Source organism: Ziziphus jujuba, chromosome 1 (genome assembly GCF_031755915.1).
Source record: "Ziziphus jujuba cultivar Dongzao chromosome 1, ASM3175591v1".
NCBI lineage: Eukaryota > Viridiplantae > Streptophyta > Magnoliopsida > Rosales > Rhamnaceae > Ziziphus > Ziziphus jujuba.
In genome coordinates, this window is record NC_083379.1 from 13,932,916 (window position 1) to 13,945,138 (window position 12,223).

At 30.5% G+C, this 12,223-nt stretch overlaps 1 pseudogene; it reads left to right on the forward strand.

The window, feature by feature from the left end:
- Nucleotides 1–7,028: 7,028 nt before the first annotated feature.
- Nucleotides 7,029–11,881, forward strand: LOC125422832 (alpha-glucosidase-like; annotated as a pseudogene).
- Nucleotides 11,882–12,223: the final 342 nt, after the last annotated feature.

The window sequence follows — 12,223 nt, forward strand, 5'->3', positions numbered from 1 at the left end:
TTATCAAAAAACTTATTCTTGAAAAATTAAATACCATAAAATTAATTATTAAATATCAATTTTCTTCGATACTTTTTTTTTTTTTTTTTACTAAACAGTCCGTAAGTATTACTCGGTAAAGACAAAGTGTTGTAAAGTGCTTAATTCAACATTGATTGCCACTGACTATAATTTATAGTAACCTCTCTATCTCCCTTGTCCTTTTTTTTTTGATAAAACTCTATTTCCCTTGTCAGTATTGATAAAACTCTATTTCCCTTGTCAGTATTTCTAAAATGTCACAATTCTTATAGCTACCTTTTAAGTACCATATGTAAAATTCAAATAAACCATCATAAATATTAATTGTATATAAATAAGTTCCGGAGGTGGAGATATACATGGCATAACAAACTCTCTAATATAATTACCACTTTTACAAGCCAGACCCGCCTTTATTTTTTCATTTTACAATTTGGGCATAGTAAAAGACATGATCCTTTTATTTTTATTTTTTGGTAGAATTAGTCAAACATATGATCAGTGCTAAGTGCAGAGTATATGGGCATTCTCTCATTTTAGATCGATCTTGAAATGTGGATACATCGTTTTATTTACATACACAATTTTAATATGGCAACAACTATATATGTATATATATGGGCAGTTTATAAAAAGAAATTGTCTAATCAATATATATATATACGGAAATTCTATGATGAGGACGGTCCGCATGAGGATTGCAGTATTAATGACGGTTTTTTATAGTATTAACGACGGTTTCTTAGAAAATCGTCACCAATACTATGAAAAACCGTGACCAATACTGTGGTGCACATAAAGACCGTCCGCTCCATAGACGAACTGTATATATATATATATATATTGAAAAGTTAATTCCCATTTATTGGAAATATATATATATATATATATGATAAATATTAAAAATTATCATTGATCTAGCTGGATTTTCATAATTAAAATTGAGGTGTCACTTTTATTTTCACTTAACTAGGTACATAACTCCATTTATCTTAATATCCTATATTTATCTTAAGCCCAAAAAAAAAAAAAAAAAAAATCCTCCATTGATTGCCCTTAATAGTTGGTTTGTATTGTCTAAAACCAGTTATCGATGTATTGGATTTGTTCAATTTTTTATTTTTATTTTTCTTTTATTTTATTATATATATATATATATATATATTTTAACGAACACTGATACCTGCTGCTCTTTATTATTAAAATGAAAAAATAAAAAAAATAAAAAATTCATCCTTATGCTTTACACTGCTTCATAAAAAACACATAAAACGAACAAAAAAAGCGTGTACGATTTTCGTTTTGTTTTTGTAAGATTATATAATTTTAGATATTATTATTATAATTATTATTGATTAAAATTAAAACAATCTGTTAAAGATAATGTAATTAAAAAAAAAAATCATCCTTAATTCTTATACACTTCTTCATAAAAAACACATAAAATGAACAAAAAAAAAGCGTGTACGATTTTCTTTTGTTTTTGTAAGATTATATAATTTTAGATATTATTATTATAATTATTATTGATTAAAATTATAACAATATGTTAAAGGTAATGTAATTTTAAAAATAACTAATATATTAATATATTAAAGATATGTAAATATATATATATTTATTTATTTATTTTTACAAACACTGATACCTGCTGTACTTTATTATTAAATTTTTTTTTAAAAATCATTCTTCTTAACTTATTATTAATTTTTTTTTTAAAAAAAATTCTTCTTAACTAATGCCTGCAATACACTTGTTCATAAAAAAACAAAAAATAAACAAAAAGGCCTGTGTGCTTTTTTATTTTTGCCTTTAAGATTATATAATTTTATATTAATATTATTAACGTTTAAAATTAAAATTAATATATTAAAAGATAGTGTAATTATTTAAGAAAACTGATTATTATATTCAACGCTAAACAGTTTCTGAATTCTTTTAATATTTATATAAATTTTGATATTTTAATTATAATGATAAATAATAATCAAAACTCCATTAAATATATTATGAACAATGTAATTAATTTTTTAAAATTATATGAATAATAATAAAAAAATCAATTTACCTATTTTGAATTTATAAAAACTTTATATGAATAACAATAAAAAAATTAATATTGTCTACTTTGAGTATTGTAATTATTTATACAAAATCATATGAATAATTTAATCATTTTGTTTTAATTAAAAATAATTTCCTTATAAAAATTTATAATATAGTACGATGATATATTAAATGCTACACGATATTGATATAATATAAGCCGATATAATATAGATTAATACAATATAGGTGCATATAATTTTGCATACTAAGCGAACCCTTACATATCTGGTAACATGCTGTGTTTGTATAGCATCATATCACTTTGTATTAAATTTTTCTCACTCAAACATGATCCATTAAGAAACTTTGTTATAATATAGAAAAAAAAGTAAAAGACAATGTTCATAATGAAACAAAGTAAAAATATTTTCAAAGATTAAAAAGACAAATTAGAATATATTGAAAGTTAGCTATAAAGCAATAAAAAAAAATTAATAATATGCTTTATTTCTTAAATCTTTTATTTTATAGAAAATTATAAAAATATCCATATTATCAGGTCAAATGTGTTCAACCCTTTAACAACCCGTTAACTATCATCAGTTATCAATAATATAGAAGATCCAAACCTATAAATTTTCATATGGGTTCATTTTATGTTATTAGATTGTGGATGCTTTTGTCAGACAAGTTATTTATTGTATAATATTGAACAAATAATCAATTAATTTATTTTATTTGGTAAAATTATATTGAATAATATTGGACAAATAATCACTTAATTTATTTTTATTTGGTAGCATGTAGGCGTTTGTTTTCACTTTTTATTTTTATTTTTTATTTTATCTTTAGTTATGTATTTGTTTTGGTTTCCGATGATAAAATTAAACTTATTTTAACAAACAAAAGTTTCTTCTCCATTACAATGAGACTATCCTAATTATTTTAATCTTCTAACACACACATACGTGTATTTTATTAGGTCAAAATAGAATAACTAATATTAAGTGAAAACCAACCTACTATAACAATTTGCTAAAATAACTTCAAGATAAAATTCTAAGTGCAACTTAACCTATATGGAATTTTAAACCACCAAATGCCATAAATGAATAGTTACTACCAACCATATGCTACATTTGAACAAAAATCTTTCATGTACGGTTGAAACAAAAAAATATAATTTCGATATGCCTTAGGAACAATGAAAATCAATCCAAAACATGTTTATTTCTTTCTTACGATGTCTCAGTCACTACTCACAAGACTTTATGGTCCACTGGGCACATAAATAGCAACATAGCAAAGTAGGTGAGTGTTCCACATCCTATTATCCATTAGCCAAAGAGCTCCAGATTAAGTGCACTGGTAATTTATTTTATGCTAAAAAAGTTATGGTAGACACATGGCAATAGGTAGAGAACAATAGTTTTGTGAAAGGGAAAAAAAAAGAAAATTGTCATGGTTTAACAGTGAGACCTCTTAAAAAGACAATGACCAGTTCCAATGCTAATGAGTTGAAAATGATTTTTATCCCTAGTTCTTCCATCCTTTCAATGGTTCTTTATTCTAAATAACAATTCCAGCAATGATTTTTGTAGGACATTTTTTATTCGTGATCAGATGATAAGGTTGTAACAGCAATGAAAAGTATAGGCATAATGAGAAGAAAAGAGAAAGAAAATAAATAAATAAATGAAAGAAGAAAAAAGAATACATTTAGGATTTACCACCACTCTACTTGTGGACATGAATAGCTCTTAGGTAACTTTTCTATTTTGATAAGTATCTCTAATACCTCTATCAAATTTAGATTTATATCAGGTGCTGCCTTGTCTTTGACAATTGTGCCTGCTTAAACATGTACTCTTTTGCTTCTGCTTCTTCAGAGTTACTCTGTATTGAAGAAAGAAAAGGAAATATAGAAAATAGATATACCTTCAATTTATATGCTCAGAATAAACTTGATTTATGCATAAAGAATCTTACTAAACCCAAAAAAAAAAAAAAATTCATGTTAGAAATTCTATAATAATTGCTAGTATACATATCTTTTTGTGGAAGATTGAAACACATTCACTGGATTGTTCAATGCACAAAGATCCTTCCAAATGATAATTAATTTTATTTTTCATCTTCATGTTATACGATGTTTTACATAAAACATTTGAGTTGCATTCAGATTTATGAGTTGACAACTACATGTGTGTATCTTATAATCTAGTTTAAATAAGAATTCACTAAACCTTATTGTGAGTGGAGAAGAAAAGGTCTTCATACAAGTCATAAGAATTTTGATTGCTATACATTTATCTCATTCATTTATGCATGGAACAACTAAAGGAATAATACATTAGTACTGTCACAAAACAAATCAAAAAGTGGTAAGTACTTTCACAAAGGATCAATAGTTTCACAAAGCATCAATAGGAATTGTACATTCACTTAGAATAAATAAAGAAAAAGGCATCAATAGAAGCATATGGGCAATCCCCAAATGCATCTTTTTCCCCCCAACCAATGGAGAAAAAAATGCATATTTTTCTCCATTACTAATTAAACATGGTTAGCTATGCCAAAGTAGAATAAGGTTTCAACTGGATAATCAAATAAATTGAACCTCATGCACAAATGCACAAATAAAAATACCCACCCAGAAAATGTAACAAATAAAATTAGAGTTTCTAATATGATATTTTAAATTGACCATAAAAGGGGTGAAGTTTCTAGCATTTTCAATCTACCTAGGTGAACTAAATAGGAAAATTTTCTATATTTCCCAAACAAAATAGAACATAATCTATAAATAAGAAGTGTAGTAATTGGAATTTAAGCATGCAATATAATGTTCCAATGGTCATAATATAATTAATACCTATGTCTCTGGTTGTGTTACAAAAGGCTTTGTCGATTCAAAAGGAATTGCACCTTCAATTTATCTAGGAGTTAGGATAGAATTTGATAGCTTTAGCAATGAAGCATGACCCACTTTTAGCAAATTATCTCTGACCGGTGACTAATTTGCTTAGTTCTTCTAATTATATACATCCACATAAAACATCCATTAAAATGAAATTATTATGGTTATTAAGGGTGAACAATGTAAGTGATATAAGCACTTCATAAATAAATGACAAGAATAAGCAGTTGCATGATGCATAATGTGATTATCTCTATCAAATCTTCAGAATATATAAATACACCTCCATAGCTTCTGCCAAAATCTTCAGTAGCATCTGCTCTCTCTGAGTAACTGCATATAACGAGTTCAATTTTATGTATGTTGTATATATAATTTATGCACAAAACTATTAGCTTTAACAATTAAGAGGAAGTTATTGTACTATAAAAGAGAAATAAAATTAAAAAGAATGATAATAGACAGCATCCAATTCAAACTAGCAGGATTTAATCAAGTGATAGCAAATCATATTGTTCCATATTTCATAAATCAACTTAATATGTATGGCTAAAGGCTTATAACTGTAAAGTTGAATTTTCTTGGAAAGCAGATGAGTAGCCAGAGATATAACGAAGAAAAGTAACTACTAATTATATACATTTACAATTCATATCTATTTACTAACCTGTACCATATAAAAGATATTAAATTTGATGAGACAACTATAAAGATCCAACAAACTGTAAAGCCTTGTTAAAATAAAGAGCAATAGTGAACAAGAAGCAACTCTACCTATAAATTATTTGGATCCAGTGATTAGTTGTCTAGGCATAACCAAACTAAATGAAATAAAACTACAAAAATAATAAATAGTAGGAAATGTACAAACATATTTATCACCTCTTTAATTTTAGTAAATCCTTAATATGTGTATGTACCCTTGACTAGTATAGTATGCTATGATAAGTGGGAAGAAAAACTCCAAAGATATCTCTGACTAGTAACTAATTTGCTTAGTTCTTCTACTTATATAAATCCATATAAAGCATCCATTAACTGAAATTACTATGGTTATAAAGGGTGAGCAATAAACGCTTTATAAATAAATCACAAGAATAAGGAGCTGCATGATACAAAATGTGATTACCTCAGACAAATCTTCAGAAACTATACTCACATACCTATGGCCCCTGCCAAAATCCTCAGTAGCATATTCTTTCTTTCAGTAACTGCATATAACAAGTTCTCCTATTTTATGTCTGTTGTATATATAAAATAGGATAAAATAGTAGTTTACACACAAAACTATTAACTTTAATAATTAGGAGGAAGTTATTGAAGTCAAATAAGGAAACAAAATTAAACAGAATAATACCAAACAAAATCAAATTTAAACATGTAAGATTTAATCAAGTTGTATCATATAACAATGAATATTACAGCAAATCATGTTTTCCCATATTTTTCATAAATCAACTTTATATGTATAGCCATAGGCATATCACTATAAAGTCAAATTTTCTTGAAAAGTTGATGAGTAGCCAGGAATATAAAGAAGAATAGTAACTACTAATTATATACATCTACAACTCATATTTATTTACTAACCAGTACCGCATAAAAGAGGTTAAATTTGATGAGACTCAATCATAGATAGCACATCGATCCAGTAACCAAACCAAAATGCTTATAAACTTGACTTGCCAAGTGAGTATAATGTGAGTGCCACCTTTAATGTTGCTAATTTATCTCCATTTGTTGTAGGTGATGATACGAACCTAGGTCGACCTACGTCTAAACTTGTATTATATTAGCCTAGATCTCAATTGAGTTCAACTTCTTATGGAAACTTCTCCATTACAATGAGACTATACTAATTATTATCCTAATTATTTTAATCTTCTAACACACACAAATCACATGGTAGGGAATGCAATAGAAATTTAAACATACGGCTGATTTATTTGATACGCTGTTAAGTGTGGGAGCCCACAGTGGAAAGCAAGGTGTATTGCATTGGAATAGTTATAGTTTTGGAATGGATGCATAAAGTCAAGAAAGATAAAGACTGATAAGAGGCTTTGCTTCTGCCTTTTGTGTCCTCCAAAAACGATGGATAACATCAACAACGTTATCATCAACAAAAGAGTTGTTGTTGTTGTTGTTTCTGGGATTCTGTTTCTAAGTTTGTTGACTGGATCTAATGGAGACTCCGTCGGATTTGGATACTCCGTTCGATCTGTCGGTCATGACAGTTCCAGCAAGTTCTTGACTGCGAATCTTCAACTCATCAAAGCTTCCACCATATTAGGTCCTGATATACACTCTCTCACCCTTACTGTTAGGTGAGACCATTAATTCATTCATTTCCAATATACATATATATATATATTAAAATTTTCAATTCCATATATGTTTTGGTAGCCCCAAGTCATTCCTTTTTCGTTACATGATTAATTTCTTGGGCCTTTTTCTTATATATTTCTTTTTATTATCTACAATTTAATTCAATAGTTTTCATTTATCTTTTATTATTATTATTATTTTTTTTTTGGGGGTTAAATTATTATTATTATGAGTGAAGGGTTGAACTCTAGATATTCCCATGGGAGCAATTTAATTCAATAATGGAAAATCATATAAATATGTATGAAAAAAAAAGTGTTTTTCGTTATAACATTTATCAATCAGTTTTTTAAAATTTGCATTTAAGACAGCCTAATAACAAAAACTTAAATAATAATTTAAATTTGAATTCCTAATTATAGTATGTATATAATATAATATAAAAAAAAAATTAAAACATGGTGATAAATAGGACAACTTATGTAATTATTGACGTGGTAAATGATGCAATGATAACGATTTATTTTGATATTAATATTATAACAGGTCATTAAATTTCGTATGTGAATTGAAAGATCAATCACTATAGAATATCAAATTTAATAATATTTAAAGGTTCATATTTAGCTAATATTTGTAATTAGATTCAAACTTAAAGCATTTTTTTCTCAAATTTTCTAAAGAAAATATGGATAATTAACCGTTTAAGTTTTATTTTTGTCAATTTTATTTTTAAAACTACAATTTATTCATATATATATATATATATATATTTTTTAAAAAAACATTTGAACATTTTTTTTCAAACATGTTGTCTATCACAGCCATGACACAAAAGATCGTCTGAGAATCAGAATCACAGACTCCGAAACCAAACGATGGGAGGTCCCCCAAGACATCATCCCCCGCCAAATCCATCATCCCAATCCGCACCTCTGCCATTCCCCCGAAAACGACCTCTCTTCTTCGCCGGAAAGTCACTTCCCGCCTTCGGAAAACCACCTTTACTCCGACCCCAATTCCGACCTCCTCTTCACTCTCCACAACACCACCCCATTCGGCTTCACTGTCTCCCGCCGTTCCTCCGGCGACGTCCTCTTCGACACTTCTCCGGCCAATTCGAATCCCGAGACGTTCTTGATCTTCAAGGACCAGTACATCCAGCTCTCTTCCAGGCTCCCCAAGGATACATCCTCTCTGTACGGCCTGGGCGAGCACACCAGGAGCTCCTTCAAGCTCACACCCGGAGAGACTCTGACTCTGTGGAACGCCGGCATCGGGAGCGTCAATACTGATATGAATCTTTATGGGTCGCACCCTTTCTATCTGGATGTCAGATCGCCGTCCGGAAATAGTCATGGGGTTTTTCTGCTGAACAGTAATGGGATGGATATAGTGTATGGTGGTGATAGGATTACGTACAAGGTCATTGGTGGAGTCGTTGATTTGTATATCTTTGCTGGGTCGTAGCCGGAATTGGTTATGGAGCAGTATACCGAGCTTATTGGTCGCCCTGCCCCTATGCCATATTGGTCTTTCGGTAAGTAGGACTACTCTGTTTGTTCTTTTGGTCATTGTAACATATATGTTATGCGCATTATGTAGCAATATATATTTTACACGGGTATACACACCAATACATGTACACCGTAAGAGCTTTATTGATTGTTTCCATGGTGTTGCCATTTCTTGGTTATATGAATATAATATATCTATGTCGAGGTTGTATTGAATATGCATACTGGGTAGTGGGAATAGGTGAAAGGAAGCAAAAATAAGTTTGTTGACTGAACAATCAAACCAGATTATTTGAGAATGAAACTAGTTTTTTGTTTGGGCTAATGATTTTTGTTCAAAAAAAAAAAAAATTTGGATGTTAAGTGTCGTCTCTATTTTAAAGTTGGGAAATTTTGAAAATTTGTTATAAACTGAATGCGATTTAAAATCTGTATGCCTAACTTTACATGGGTAAACTTGATATTATCTGGCATAATCCTTCTTTTATGTGTTTTTAAAGGATTTCATCAATGCCGATGGGGTTACAAGGACATTTCTGATGTGGAGGGCGTGGTTGCTAATTATTCCAAAGCTCAAATTCCTCTTGAAGTTATTTGGACAGATATTGACTACATGGATGCATATAAGGATTTCACTCTTGATCCCATTAATTTTCCACTGGATAAGATGAAGGGTTTTACTGAAAGAATTCACCAAAACGGACAGAAATATGTGCTCATCTTAGATCCTGGTATGCGGTGATAGTTAACCTTTATTGAGCTAACCTTCATTGAGGATCTTCCTCTGTTAGTATATATAATTTGATCCTTTAGCCTCTAAATATAATTAAAAATATATAATTTCACTTTAAACTTTCATTTCAGAAAATTCAAGTGCTCAATAAACTATTTTGACAATATTTACAATGTAAAAAGGAAATATTCTTTATTCGACTGACTTTTATTTTGTTTTATCGCTCTTTTGCCTGCAAAATATATGAAAAATGAATACATTCGGCATCGGTTTTCACATTCAAGTTCTCAAGTCTCTTATAATGACAAATCTGGTGTCTTCTCCTCAGGTATCAGTGTGAACAAAACATATGAAACCTACTTAAGAGGGATAAAAGTCGATGCCTTCATAAAACGTGATGGTATCCCCTACTTGGGGAGTGTTTGGCCTGGATCAGTCTACTTCCCTGATTTCTTAAATCCGGCTGGTGGAACTTTTTGGGGTAATGAGATCAAGATATTTCGAGATATTCTTCCCTTTGATGGTGTCTGGCTTGACATGAATGAGATAATCAATTTCATAACATCCCCTCCGACACCATCTTCTAAACTTGATGACCCTCCATACAAAATCAATAATGCTGCAATCCAGCGAGGAATTAATAATAATACAGTACCAGCTACAGCTTTGCACTTCGGCAACATTACAGAGTACAATGCCCATAACCTTTATGGTCTATTGGAAGCTAAAGCCACAAATGCAGCCTTAGTCAATGTTATTGGTAAGAGGCCTTTCATACTTTCAAGATCAACTTTTGTTGGCTCTGGTAAGTACACAGCACATTGGACTGGAGACAATGCTGCCACTTGGGATGATTTGGCTTATACCATTCCATCCATTCTAAACTTCGGATTGTTTGGAATTCCAATGGTTGGTGCTGATATATGTGGTTTCTTCGGAGACACTACTGAGGAGCTCTGTAGACGTTGGATTCAGGTAAGAGTGCTGGTGCATTTGGAAATGATATGGAAGTTATCTAATTCTGTCATGCGGTGCATTGTTTTATATGTATATGAGTAATATAGTTGCATGCACTAGATCATTCTGGGAATCTATTGAAATTAGGTTACCTCACTTTTTTTTTATCAATCAATTCACTTCATGTGTAGCATTACATGTGCAGATCTGTACTCTTCATTTTGCAATGATTTTGTTTTCACTTGTCCATTATAAAGATATATAAATCTAATGAATGTTATGTGAAATAAAAATCTTGTTTTCAAAATATCTGCAAATGCTACCAGATTGCTTGGGATTTTGAATTTATGCCCCCAAGTTGATGGCCAACACTTTTTTTACAATGCAGTTAGGTGCTTTTTATCCCTTTGCAAGAGACCACTCTGCTAAGTCTACAATCCGTGAAGAGCTCTATCTTTGGGATTCAGTTGCTGCATCAGCCAGGAAGGTTCTTGGTCTCCGCTACCGGCTGCTTCCCTTATTCTACACACTTAATTATGAGGCACACAAAAAGGGGACCCCTATTGCACGACCCCTTTTCTTCTCCTTTCCTCAAGACACCAAAACTTATGACATCAATTCACAATTTTTAATTGGTAGAGGTATATTGGTGTCACCTGTATTGAAGTCAGGAGCAGTTTCTGTTGATGCATACTTCCCAGCAGGAAACTGGTTTGACCTCTTTAATCTCTCCCGTTCATTGAGTGCACAATCAGGACAGTATTTCAAACTTGATGCACCTCCTGATCATATAAACGTGTATGTTCGAGAAGGAAATATCTTGGCCCTGCAAAGAGAAGCATTGACAACAAAAGCCGCACGGAGAACACCATTCCAGCTCTTGGTTGTCAGCAGTAGCAGCACAAACAGCACCAGAGAAGTTTTTCTAGATGATGGGGAGGAAGTGGAGATGGGAGGAGAGGGAGGGAAGTGGAGTCTGGTGAGTTTTTCAAGCTCAGTTCAAGGGGACAAAGTGGTGGTTGAATCAAATGTTGTGAATGCAGAATTTGCTTTATCTCAGAAGTGGATAATTGATAGAATTACCGCTATAGGATTGAAAAAGGCTAAGAGACTGAAAGGTTATGAATTATATACAAAGTCAGGAAGAAGTTTTGCAAAACATTATGGTATTAAAACTAGCTTTGATAGCTCTGATCAGTTCAGCAAAGTAGAGATGTCAGGGTTGTCGTTGCTTATAGGAGAGCCATTCAAGATAGTATTGAATCTTGGCTAGCATAGCATTAAGAATTTTCTACAAGGAATTGTGATCGAAAAATAAATTTTTGACTACAAACAAATTTCATCTCTATTTTATTTGCCTTTTCTCTTTCTTTTAGTAAAAAAAAAAACGTTAGGTAAATTCGACTAGTAGAAGTGGTAGGAGAAACCATGAATATAGGGCATTATGTATGAAGATTAATCTTTGTGATGGTTCCTTTGAGTTTCACATATTAGTATTGATCCATTGGCAATATACTTCCACTTTATATGGGACACCAATTGTGGCAGATATTAAAAGCTGTTACCTACCCAACTTGATTTTTAATTTTGAATAATTATTTGATGTGATAGCCTCAAAATTCATATTCTCACCTTAATTCAAATTTGGGAAGTGTAAAAATTTAGAAGGGAATTAATTTTTGATTTTTTGGCAATTAG